Source organism: Grampus griseus (assembly GCF_964374135.1).
Source record: "Grampus griseus genome assembly, chromosome: 14".
Classification (NCBI taxonomy): domain Eukaryota; kingdom Metazoa; phylum Chordata; class Mammalia; order Artiodactyla; family Delphinidae; genus Grampus; species Grampus griseus.
Window position 1 is genome coordinate 14,513,576 of NC_139008.1, and position 14,478 is coordinate 14,528,053.

At 39.1% G+C, this 14,478-nt stretch overlaps 1 protein-coding gene across 1 annotated transcript in view; it reads right to left on the bottom strand.

Annotated features, from left to right (window-relative positions):
* The window catches only part of TPST1 (tyrosylprotein sulfotransferase 1), a 115,439-nt gene that overhangs the window by 61,898 nt on the left and 39,063 nt on the right, over positions 1-14,478 (bottom strand). The gene's annotated exons all lie outside the window — the stretch shown is intronic.

Here is a 14,478-nt window from a genome sequence, read left to right on the forward strand (position 1 = left end):
AAACATAACTCCAAAAATACTCAGATACAGAGAACCAAGAAAATGTGATCCAATATTGAGGGAAAAGACAATCAAAAGATGCACAGAACAGGAGGGAACACTCTCTAAGTAATTTATAAGGCCAGCATAACTATGCAACAAAACCGAAACTGCATACCTCAGACTGGGACTTGAACCCACAGGCTGGGACTTGAACCCAGCCAAAACCCAGGTTGGGACTTGAAGCCACAGTCTTTTAATTAGAATCACTAACCTGGTGTCAGGACTTACTGAGGCTCAGGTTCTTTATGTCTCAGCACAGAAGGAATTCAGCAAGGGGCAAAGTGATAGGCAAGGAGTAGCTTTATTAATATAGGACACTTGAGAGGGATACAAGCAGGCAGACAAGGGGGCTCTGCCCCAAGAATTAAGCGGGCTACATTTTTATAGTCAAAGGAAAGTGGGAAGGGGGAGACGACCACCTTCTTCCTCATTCTTTGAGTAGAGGTTAGGCTTCCATCATTAGCTCCTCCTCCTCATCAGGCAAGAGAGTGTTTGACCCTATAAGGTCAAACTAGGACTATCATGGTGTTTATTCAAATCAGCAGAAGGGTGGTAACATATACTAAAATACGTTAAATCATCACAGATTTCAGTATAATGAGGGTCTTCTACTTTGGAATGTCATCTTTCCCTTACACTCCTGTCCTTGGTCCTAAGGACATTACCTTGCTGGACTCAACCATTAACTTACAGTGGTCTCAAAAATAAAACAAGACAAAAACTTACAGTGGTCTCCCGAAGTTCCCTAAGGCTCCCTCTCTATCTATAATCCCCAGTGGGATTTCTAAAACTACCTGTGTAACTATCCTACTCTATCCCTATCAAAACCAGACATAGAGTATAGGAATAATAAAAATTACAGGTATCACTCATGAAATATATATAAAAATCCTAAACCAAAAGTTAGCATATCAAATCCAGCACTAATTATCGGATGATAATTAGTGCTCCACTAAGTTGGAGTTTTTCCAGAAATTCAAGATTAAATCAACATTACAAAATCTATTAATGTAACTTACATTAGTAGTTTAAAAGGAGGAAAAAAAGTCATATAACTACTTCAATTAGATAAATTAACCTCTGTTGTAGGTTGCTCCTAAATGGCTCCCAATAATTCGTCACACAGAGTCCTTTAAACAAATTAAGGGTGTGCCTCACAGATCCTCTCAATTTAACAATAAGGCCTCTAGGAAGTTTAAGCACATTGTCCCTTAGCCATCTCAGCAGGAGCCCAAAGCAAAGAATGGTTTATCTCAAAGAGATTTGTGGGTAAAATTATTATCCAAATGGAATGAACCCCAGTGAGATTTACAGAGGACCCACAACGTTTCTGAGAAGTTTATCAGCAGCAACATTGCCAACTTGGACTGAAAGGGACAGAAACAGTATAAAATGGAAAGACACACTGGATTCCCAAAATTCTTCTGGCAGGAATTAGACAGATAAAACCACATAGCTACAAAATATGTGCCATCTTTCATGAAAAAGGAAGGATCACTCAAGAGCCCAAAGGGCAGAGCTGAGAGATATAGAAAATAATTCCTAAATTACTTACATTTGACTGAGACCTGCTCAAAGAATGTCTAATATTTTCTCAGATGGATTTCAGAATTGATATGAACCAATGACACCTTTTTCTTCCCCCTATTTGCCTTCATTTTAAATGTCTATTGTCCTATGCCTGTTCCATCACTGTACACTGGCATTGGGGGTGGGGTGGGGACATAACTTGTATCTTTAGTGCTATAGATCTTTTCTATTCAAGGACCTATATTTAAGGAACTACACCTAGAAGCTCCATCCACAACTAGACCTGATTTAGATGGCAAGATGAAGAAGGACTTTGAGCTTGTAACAGGATGAGAATTTTGGGACATGGGGAGGGGGGAAATGTATTTTGCATATGAGTCATTGGCAGCCTGAGAACAGACTGATTGGCTGCTTCTAAAATGGTACCCAAGAGGGACTTCCCTGGTGGCAGAGTGGTTAAGACTCCACGCTCCCAATGCAGGGGGTCCAGGTTCGATCCCTGGTCAGGGAACTAGATCCCACATGCATGCCACAACTAAGAGTTCACATGCCACAACTAAGGAGCTGGCGAGCTGCAACTAAGGAGCCCACCGGCCACAACTAAGGAACTGGAAAAACACAACTAAGACCTAGCGCAACCAAATAAATAAGTAAATAAAATATTAAAAATAATAATAAATAAATTGAAAAATAAAATGGTACCCAAGATTCCCAACTCCTGTATTCCTTTATGTAATCTCCTCCCCTTGATTGTAGCTAGACCTAGGGATTTGCTTCTAATGAATATGGCAGAAGTGATAGGATGTCACCTGAAGATTAGGTTAAGAAGATGTGAATTCCGTCTTGCTCACTTTCCCTGGCTCTTCTCATTTGCTTGCTCTGATTAGGTCAGCTGCTGTGTTGTGACTAGCCATACAGAGAAAGATTCATGGCAAGGAAGTGAGGTCCTCCATCCAACACCCACGAGGAACTGAATCCTGCCCAAAACCACATGATCTGGGAAACAGTCCCCTATCAGTTAAGCCTTGACTGCAGCCTGGAGACTCAGCTAAGACAAGCCCATATTCCCAACCCACCGAAACTATGATAAAATACATGTTTGCTATTTTAAGCAAACACTAAAGTCACTACATTTTGAGGAGCTTCCAGGTTGGTGAACATATCCACATGTCAGGAGGATGGAGCACCCTTGTTTTCATGGGGCCAGAAGCTTCTGTCTTGGGACCCTTCCAGACCTCGTCCTACGTACTTCTTCATCTGTATCCTTTCTAAGAATGGCTCCAAATTTTTTCTTAAATGCAGCCTTTTAAATGAGAAATAAGCCAAGACTCAGTGACAGAGTGACTTATGTAGGCTCATACTGCTTGTAAGAGGCACAGCTGGGATTCAAATCCAGGACTATCTCAGTAAGAAACCAAAATCTTAACTATCTTACTCACTGAATATGTCTTCACAGGAGCTAATTTTAATGTAGATTACAATCAGAATTTTTTTTGTAAATGTCTGATTTAAAACTGTTAATGTCTACTTTTAATGAAATAAATGATTCATTTAATTATTTTTTTAAAAGATGGAATGGGGAATACCCTGGTGGTCCTGTGGTTAGGACTCTGTGGTCCAACTGCCAATGGCCCAGGTTCAATCCCTGGTTGAGGAACTAAGATCCCGCAAGCCATGCGGCAAGGCCAAAAATAAAAAAAATAAAAGATGGAATGATATAATGTCCTGGATTTGCGTTAAAATAATTCAAGAGTAGGGGAAGGGAGAAAGTTAAATGAAACACTGTTGGCCTATATTGATCATTGTTGGTGGTCATACATATACTATTCTTTTGAATATTTTTGTACTTGAAAATTTTCACAATAAAGAAAAAACTTATCTTAAGGTTTCTCAGCCTTGGCACTATTTACATTTTAATTGGATAAATCCTTTGTTGTGGGGCTTGTCTTGTGCACTGTAGGATGTTTAGCAACATCCCTGGTCTCTACTTATTAAATGCCAGCAGTGCAACCACCCCACCATTGTGACAACCAAAAATATTTCCAGACATTGCGAAATGTCCCCCAGGAGAGCAAATTGGCCCAGTTGAGAACCACTGCTTTAAAACAAGGTTGCTTGTTATTATAAGTCCTAGCCTAAACAAAACCACAAAACATTAGGAAAACTGCAGGACATAAATATATACAAAAGTCATTTGTATTTTGATACAAGAGCAACTAACAGAAACTTTAAAAACAACAAATTATATAGAGGAATTCCCTGGCAGTCCAGTGGTTAGGACTTGGAGCTTTCACTGTGGGGGGCCGGGTTCAATCCCTGGTGGGGGAACTAAGATCCCACAGCTGTGCAGTACGGCCAAAGACAAACAAAAAATTATTTGAAAAAAACCACATTATTCACATTAACAGCAAAAAGGTACTCAAAAATTAATCAAAAGTACAAGACTTTTATGAAGAACATAATAAAATATCATCAAAAGATGTTGAAGACCTAAGTAAATGGAGAAGCATACTGTGTTATGGATAGGAAGGTTAATATTGCTATAATGATAGCCATCCTTCTCAAAATTACCTACAAATTCAATGTAAATTTAATCATTAATAAATCATGCTTAAATAGAAAACTGAGGAATAAAGGGCTAAAAATAGCCAAGACATTCCTAGAGAAGAACTAAGCAGGAGGCTTGCCCTACTGGATATTAAAACATTTCATAAAACTATAGTAATTAAAATAGAGTATAACTATGTTATATTTCACTAACAGAAAAATGCATATATGGAAACTTAATATTTAACCTAGCAGGTACTACAGGCAGCTAGGGAAAAAGAGACTATTACATAAACAGCTCTGGGGAACAAGACATCCATATGGAAAAAAATTAAATATGATCTGTACCCTCACACACAAAAAATAAATTTCATAATGATCAATAAATTCCAGATTGATTAACATGAAAGGAAAATTTTTCAAGTTTTAGGAAAAAATATGGGAGACTATTTTTGACCTAAGGGTAAGGAAAGAGTTCTTTACAAAACACAAAGTTCAAACCATAAGGGAGAGGTTGAACCAAGATGGAGGAGTAGAAGGATGTGCTCTCACTCCCTCTTGTGAGAACACCAGAATCACAACTAGCTGCTGGACAATCATTGACAGGAAGACACTGGAACTCACCAAAAAAGATACCCCACATCCAAAGACAAAGGAGAAGCCACAATGAGACGGTAGGAGGGGCACAATCACAGTAAAATCAAATCCCATAACCGCTGGGTGGGTGACTCACAGACTTGGAGAACACTTATACCACAGAAGTCCACCCGCTGGAGTGAAGGTTCTGAGCCCCATATCAGGTTCCCAACCTGGGGGTCAGGCAACAGGAGGAGGAATTCCTAGAGAATCAGACTTTGAAGCCTAGTGGGATTTGACTGCAGGACTTTGACAGGACTGGGGAAAACGGAGACTCCACTCTTGGAGGGCACACACAAAGTAGTGTACGCATCGGGACCCAGGGGAATGAGCAGTGACCCCTGGGGAGACTGAACCAGACCTACCTGCTAGTGTTGGAGGGTCTCCTGCAGACGTGGGGGGTGGCTGTGGTTCACCGCGGGGACAAGGACACTGGCAGCAGAAGTTCTGGAAAGTACGCCTTGGCGTGAGCGCTCCCAGAGTCTGTCATTAGCCCCACCAAAGAGCCCAGGTAGGCTCCAGTGTTGGGCTGCCTCAGGCCAAACAACCAACAGGGAAGGAACCCAGCCCCACCCATCAGCAGTCAAGTGGATTAAAGTTTTAGTGAGCTCTGCCCACCAGAGCAACAGTCAGCTCTACCCACCACCAGTCCCTCCCATCAGGAAACTTACACAAGCCTCTCAGATAGCCTCATCCACCAGAGGGCAGACAGCAGAAGCAAGAAGAACTACAATCCTGCAGCCTATGGAACAAAAAACACACTCACAGAAAGACAGACAAGAGGAAAAGGCAGAGGGCAAGGCAGAGGGCTATATACCAGATGAAGAAACAAGATAAAACCCCAGACAAACAACTAAATGAAGTGCAGATAGGCAACTTTCCAGAAAAAGAATTCAGAATAATGATAGTGAAGATGATCCAGGACCTCGGAAAAGAATGGAGGCAAAGATCGAGAAGATGCAAGAAATGTTTAACAAAGACCTTGAAGAATTAAAGAACAAACAAACAGAGATGAACAATACAATAACTGAAATGAAAAATACACTAGAAGGAATCAATAGCAGAATAACTGAGGCAGAAGAACGAATAAGGACATTCCAACCAAAAACGGATAAGACAGAGGGTGGAATTCACTGCCACGGAACAGAATAAAGAAAAAAGAATGAAAAGAAATGAAGACAGCCTAAGATATCTCTGGGACAACATTAAACGCAACAACATTCACATTACAGGGGTCCCAGAAGGGGAAGAGAGAGAAAAAGGACCCGAGAAAACATGTGAAGAGATTATAGTCAGAAACTTCCCTAACATGGGAAAGGAAATAGCCACCCAAGTCCAGGAAGCGCAGAGAGTCCCATACAGGATAAACCCAAGGAGAAACACGCTGAGACACACAGTGATCAAATTGGCAAAAATTAAAGACAAAGAAACATTATTGAAAGCAACAAGGGAAAAATGACAAATAACATACAAGGGAACCCCATAAGGTTAAGAGCTGATTTCTCAGCAGAACCTCTACAAGCCAGGGGGGGGGGCATGATATACTTAAAGTGATGAAAGGGAAGAACCTACAACCAAGATTACTCTACCCAACAAGGATCTCATTCAGATTCGATGGAGAAATCAAAAGCTTTACAGACAAGGAAAACCTAAGAGAATTCAGCACCACCAAACCAGTTCTACAACAAATGCTAAAGGAACTCCTCTAAGTGGGAAACACAAAAGAAGAAAAGGACCTACAAAAACAAACCCCAAACAATTAAGAAAATGGTCATAGGAACATACATATCGATAATTACCTTAAACATGAATGGATTAAATGCTCCAACCAAAAGACACAGGCTTGCTGAATGGATACAAGAACAAGACCCATATATATGCTGTCTACAAGAGACCCACTTCAGACCTAGGGACACATACAGACTGAAACTGAGGGGATGGAAAAAGATATTCCATGCAAATGGAAATCAAAAGAAAGCTGGAGTAGCAATACTCATATCAGATAAAATAGACTTTAAAATAAAGGATGCTACAAGAGACAAGGAAGGACACTACATAATGATCAAGGGATCAATCCAAGAAGAAGATATAACAATTATAAATATATATGCACCCAACATAGGAGCACCTTAATACATAAGGCAACAGCTAACAGCTATAAAAGAGGAAATCAACAGTAACACAAAAATAGTGGGGGACTTTAACACCTCACTTATACCAATGGATAGATCATCCAAAATGAAAATAAATAAGAAAACAGAAGCTTTAAATGACACAACAGACCAGATAGATTTAATTGATATTTATAGGACATTCCAACCAAAAGCAGCAGATTACACTTTCTTCTCAAGTGTGCATGGAACATTCTCCAGGATAGATCACATCTTGGGTCACAAATCAAGCCTCAGTAAATTTAAGAAAACTGAAATCATATCAAACATCTTTTCTGACCACAACGCTATGAGATTAGAAATGAATTACAGGGAAAAAAATGTAAAAAACACAAACACATGGAGGCTAAACACTACATTACTAAATAACCAAGAGATCACTGAAGAAACCAAAGAGGAAATCAAAAAATACCAACAGAAAAATGACAATGAAAACACGACGATCCAAAACCTATGGGATGCAGCAAAAGCAGTTCTAAGAGGGAAATTTATAGCTATACAAGCCTACCTCAAGAAACAAGAAAAATCTCAAATAAACAATCTAACCTTACACCTAAAGGAACTAGAGAAAGAAGAACAAACAAAACGCAAAGTGAGCAGAAGGAAAGAAATCATAAAGATCAGAGCAGAAATAAATGAAATAAAAACAAAGAAAACAATAGCAAAGATCAATAAAACTAGGAGCTGGTTCTTTGAGAAGATAAACAAAACTGATAAACCATTAGCCAGACTCATCAAGAAAAAGAGGGAGAGGACTCAAATCAACAAAATTAGAAATGAAACAGAAGTTACAACAGACACCGCAGAAATACAAAGCATCCTAATAGACTAGTACAAGCAACTCTACGTCAGCAAAATGTACAACCTGGAATGGACAAATTCTTGGAAAGGTATAACCTTCCAAGACAGAACCAGAAAGAAATAGAAAATATGAACAGACCAATCACAAGTAATGAAATTGAAACTGTGATTTAAAATCTTCCAACAAACAAAAGTCCAGGACCAGATGGCTTCACAGGTGAATTCTATCAAACATTTAGAGAAGAGCTAACACCCATCCTTCTCAAACTCTTCCAAAAAATTCCAGAGGAAGGAACACTCGCAAACTCATTCTATGAGGCCACCATCACCCTGAGACCAAAACCAGAAAAAGATACTACAAAAAAAGAAAATTATAGACCAATATCACTGAAGAATATAGATGCAAAAATCCTCAACAAAATACTAGCCAACAGAATCCAACAACACATTAAAAGGATCATATACCACGATCAAGTGGGATTTAAACCAGGGATGCAAGGATTCTTCAATATACGCAAATCAATCTATGTGATACACCATATTAACAAACTGAAGAATAAAAACCATATGATCACCTCAAGAGATGCAGAAAAAGCTTTTGACAAAATTCAGCACCCATTTATGATAAAAACTCTCCAGAAAGTGGGCACAGACGGAACCTACCTCAACATAATAAAGGCCATATACGACAAACCCACAGCAAACATCATTCTCAATGGTGAAAAACTGAAAGCATTTCCTCTAAGATCAGGAACAAGACAAGGATGTCCACTCTCACCGCTATTATTCAACATAGTTTTGGAAGTCCTAGCCACGGCAGTCAGAGAAAAAAAGAAATAAAAGGAATACAAATTGGAAAAGAAGAAGTAAAACTGTCACTGTTTGCAGATGACATGATACTATACATAGAGAATCCTAAAGATGCCACCGGAACACTACTAGAGTTAATCAATGAATTTGGTAATGTTGCAGGACACAAAATTAATGCACAGAAATCTCCGGCATTCCTATACACTAATGATGAAAAATCTTAAAGAGAAATTAAGGAAACACTCCCATTTACCATTGCAACAAAAAGAATAAAATATCTAGGAATAAACCTACCCAGGGAGACAAAAGACCTGTATGCAGAAAACTATAAGACACTGATGAAAGTAATTAAAGATGATACCAACAGATGGAGAGATATACCATGTTCTTGGATTGGAAGAATCAATATTGTGAAAATGACTATACTACCCAAAGCAACCTGCAGATTCAATGCAATCCCTAACAAATTGGCAATTTTTTACGGAACTAGAACAAAAACTCATAAAATTTGTATGGAGACACAAAAGGCCCCAAATAGCCAAAGCAGTCTTGAGGGAAAAAAACGGAGCTGGAGGAATCAGACTCCCTGACTTCATACTATACTATAAACTGACAGTAATCAAGACAATCTGGTACTGGCACAAAACCAGAAACATAGATCAATGGAACAGGACAGAAAGCCCAGAGATAAACCCACGCACCTATGGTCAACTAATCTATGACAAAGGAGGCAAGGATATACAATGGAGAAAAGACAGTCTCTTCAATAAGTGGTGCTGGGAAAACTGAGACAGCTACATGTAAAAGAAAGAAATTAGAACACTCTCTAACACCATACACAAAAATAAACTCAAAATGGATTAGAGACCTAAATATAAGACTGGACACTATAAAACTCTTAGAGGAAAACATAGGAAGAACACTCTTTGACATAAATCACAGCAAAATCTCTTTTGATCCATCTCTTAGAGTAATGGAAATAAACACAAAAATAAACAAATGGGACCTAATGAAACTTAAAAGCTTTTGCACAGCAAAGGAAACTACAAACAAGATGAGAAGACAACCCTCAGAATGGGAGAAAATATTTGCAAACAAATCAATGGACAAAGGATTAATCTCCAAAATATATAAACAGCTCATGCAGCTCAATATTAAAAAAACAAACAACCCAATCCAAAAATGGGCAGAAGACCTAAACAGACATTTCTCCAAAGAAGACATGCAGATGGCCAAGAAGCACATGAAAAGCTGCTCAACATCACTAATTACTAGAGAAATGCAAATCAAAACTACAATGAAGGCTTCCCTGGTGGCGCAGTGGTTCAGAGTCCGCCTGCCCATGCAGGGGACATAGGTTCGTGCCCCAGTCCGGGAAGATCCCACATGCCGCGGAGCAACTGGGCCTGTGAGCCATGGCTGCTGAGCCTGCACGTCTGTAGTCTGTGCTCCGCAACGGGAGAGGCCACAACAGTGAGAGGCCCGCGTACCGGAAAAAAAAAAAAAAACTACAATGAGGTATCACCTCACACCAGTTAGAATGGGCATCATCAGAAAATCTACAAACAACAAATGCTGGACAGGGTGTGGAGCAAAGGGAACCCTCTTGCACTGTTGGTGGGAATTTAAATTGATACAGCCACTATGGAGAACAATACGGAGGTTCCTTAAAAAACTAAAAATAGAATTACCATATGATCCAGCAATCCCACTACTGGGCCTATACCCAGAGAAAACCATAATTCAAAAAGACACATGCACCCCAATGTTCATTGCAGCACTATTTACAACAGCCAGGTCATGGAAGCAACCTAAGTGCCCATCGACAGACAAATGGACAAAGAAGATGTGGTACATATATACAATGGACTATTACTCAGCCATAAAAAGGAACGAAATTGGGTCATTTTTTGAGATGTGGATGGATCTAGAGACTGTCATACAGAGTGAAGTCAGAAAGAGAAAAACAAATATCGTATATTAACGCATGTATGTGGAACCTAGAAAAATGGTACAGATGAACCGGTTTGCAGGGCAGAAGTTGAGACACAGATGTAGAGAAGAAACATATGGACACGAACGGGGGAAAGCCGTTGGGGGGTGGGGATGGTGGTATGATGAATTGGGCGATTGGGATTGACATGTATATACCAATGTGCATAAAATTGATGACTAATAAGAACCTGCTGTATAAAAAAATTAATTTAATTTAATTTAAAAATTAAAAAAATAAAAGAATATCTAGGTCATCAAAAATACCGAAAGTCTGAGAAACTGTCATAGCTAGGAGAAACCTAAGGAGATATGATGACTCAATGTAATATGGAATCCTGGAGGGATCCTGGAACAGAAAAATAATATTAGGCAACATTGCTAATTTTACTATTTAACAATTTCCAGGACTTCCCTGGTGGCGCAGTGGTTAAGAATCCGCCTGCCATTGCAGGGCACACAGGTTCAAGCCCTGGTCCGGGAAGATTCCATATGCCGCAGAGCAACTAAGCCTGTGTGCCACAACTACTAAGCCTGCGCTCTAGGGCCCGTGAGCCACAACTACTGAAGCCCTCACGCCTAGAGCCTGTGCTCCGCAACAAGAGAAGCCACCGCAATGAGAAGCCCGCACACCACAACGAAGAGTAGCCCCCGTTCGCTGCAACCAGAGAAAAGCCCACGTGCAACAATGAAGACCCAGTGCAGCCAAAAATAAATTTAAAAAGTAATATTGTTAAAATTTTTTCCATATTTGAATATATTCATTTGGGTTTCTGATTTGTTACATGAATTTTATGAACAATTATATCTCAAGACCACTTGTATTTCACAGTTTATCATGTTCAAAAATCAATGTCATATAAAGATTAAGATAAAACAAACAAAACAAAAAAATCGTAAGGGAAAAAACTGATAAATGCAACAACTTGAAAATCTACATTCATCAAAACAGATTATAAAGAAAGTTAAAAGACAAGCTACTGAGAGAAGCAATCTGTAATATATCTATCAGATAAAGGATATCAAAAAGAAAAAGACAAACCTTACCCATCAGAAATATGGGCAAAAGTCATGAACAGGCCTTTCACAAAAGAGAACTATATATAGCCAATGAAAATATACAGTGCTCAAATTCATTAACAGAGAATTACAAATTGAAATTACAGTGAGGTACCTACCATTTACTCTTACCCAGTTAGAAAAATTAACAAGCCAGGCTGTACTATACAGTTAAATTAAATAAGAAGGTTTAAAAAAAAAAAGCCAGGCTGGTGAGGTTATGGATTCCTGGGGATTTTTATGTTGATAGTAGCAGTGTAAGCTACTGCAAACTCTTTGGAAAACAACTTGGCATTACCTAGTGAAGGTGAATATGCATATCCTCCATGACCCAGCAATCCTATGCTTAAGTGTGTATCTTAGAGAAACTCTTGAAGAGGACACCTTAAAAAATGTATATAGCTCGAAACCGAAAATGACCCAAATGTTCATTAACAGTATAAATGTATAAATAATTATATTTATTATTATTATATCATAGTATTGTGGCAATAAAAACAAATTGAAAATAGCTATACACCTCAAAAATATAAATCTCAAGATAATGTTAAGTAAAAAAAAAAAAAATGGACAGAAGAAAACACAGACTATGATCTCATTTATGTAAAGTTCACAAATAGGCTAACTAAACAAACAAAAATGGGAAAAACACGACAAAAATAATGACAGACCAGGTATCATCATCAGGTAGTTTCAAATATTGCTACTGTAAGGCTGAAATTCCCAAACTGCCATGTCAGTTTCCCTAGTAGAGCTGTTAAAATCAGGTGCCCATTTTGTTTCATTAGTTAAACAAACATTCATGAGTTAAGACTATCTCTACCGTAAACAAGCTTATGGAGAATGTGTGATAACAAAAGCCTATGGCGCACTTGGTACCGTGCTAGGTACCATGCCAGGTGTTTTGCACTCATTTTTTTTTTTTGACAGAGCATAAGCATTTAATAACAATAAAAAATATATATACTATAAGTACCATTTATGCCAGGTGCTGTGCTAAAGGCTTTATAGTAATTTTAATTTAATCCTTACAACAACTCTATGAAGTAAATAAATACTATGACCTCCATCCTCAGTGGGTACTATCGATATTATTATTATCCTGATAATAATAATAATAAAGATAATAGGTAACATTTTTTTTTTTTGGCCACACCGTGCAGCTTCAAAGCGCAGAGTGAAAGCGCACAGTCCTAACCAATGGACTGCCAGGGAATTCCCAATAGGTATTTTTGATCACCTACTAATGCCAGGCACTGGGCTAAGGCTTTATAGTCAACCTAATTTAATCCTGAGGACAGCCCGGCAAAGTAGGTATCATCCCTAATGGATATTACTTCCATCCCCATTTCCAGGATAAGAAAACTAAGGGGGAGGATGAGGAAACTAAGCATAAGCAAAATCAAGTAACTCACCCAAGGTCATATAACTGATAAAGGATAGAGCTAGGATTTGAAACTTTGTCTGACTCTTTATCTGTCTGCCTGTGTTTAGCCACTTTCACACTCATTATTTTATTTAATATTCATAAGCCCTATAAAGTAAATGTAACATAGAGGTTAAGAGCACAGGTTCTGATGGAAAGACGTGAGCCCTACATGAGCTCTACTATGTTCCAACTGTGGAACCGAGGACAAGCTCCTCAACCTCTCTGAGAGGGATAGGCCCTTCATCTATAAAATGGAGGGGTTTTTTAAAATAAATTTATTTATTTATTTTTGGCTGTGTCGGGCCTTCGTTGCTGCGTGCGGGCTTTCTCTAGCTGCGGCAAGGGTGGGCTACTCTGTTGCGGTGCGCGGACCTCTCATTGCGGTGGCTTCTCTTATTGTGGAGCACGGGCTCTCGGTGCGCAGGCTTCAGTAGTTGTGGCACTCGGGCTCAGTAATTGTGGTTCGTGGGCTCTAGAGAGCAGGATCAGTAGTTGTGGCGCACAGAATAAGTTGCTCCGTGGCACTCGGGATCTTCCCAGACCAGGGCTCAAACCTGTGTCCCCTGCATTGGCAGGCGGATTCTTAACCACTACACCACCAAAGAAGTCCCAAAATGGAGGTTTTTAAAGTATCTGTGTGTAACTGTGAAAGGGTAAATATGAAAACTGAGATAAGGCATGCAAAGAACTTATAACACAGTGGCTGGCACACAACAAATATTCAATAAATATTAGATGATAACATCATGGTCATCATCACCATCTTCTCCATTTTCTTGATTAAAAAAATGGAGATACAGAGAGGGACAGTAGTTCATCCAATGTTACAAAACCAGTTGGTGTCAGTAAAAGAATTTTAAACATAGGTCTAATCAGCTTCAAAGTCTGAACTCTTTTCCACTTGCCAAGACACCTCATGAAGGCAAAGGAAGCACATCCTAGACAAAGGGAGATCTCAAGGAGCTCCTCCTTAGGGAAGGGAGACCTAAGCTGAATGCTTAAATACAACTTGACTTGGTCAGATGAAGTGAGAGAAAGGTACCGCAGACAGAGGGAGCAATACATCCAAAGGAGCTGATACAATGAACAGTGTGGACTATTTGAGTAGATACAATTATTTCAGTGTGGCTAGAGCCCAGAGAGTAAGAGGCAAAAAAAGTTAGAGTCTACATATGAAGCAAACATAAGATGCAGCATGATTCTGAGCAGGGGTTCTTAAAGTGAAATCTCCAGACAAGGAGCATCACCACCTAGGAACCTGCTACGAATGCAAATTATTGGGGCTACACCAGGTCTGAATCAGAAACTCTGGGTCTTTTAAAAGGTCCTTCAGGGGACCCTAATGTATGGCTGATGTTTGAGAAGATGATTTTGATCAATGATGGAATGTAATGGTGTTTTTCAAAAATAATGAAATCATCCTTTATTAGATAACTCAGAAGAGGGAGAGGACCATAGTAT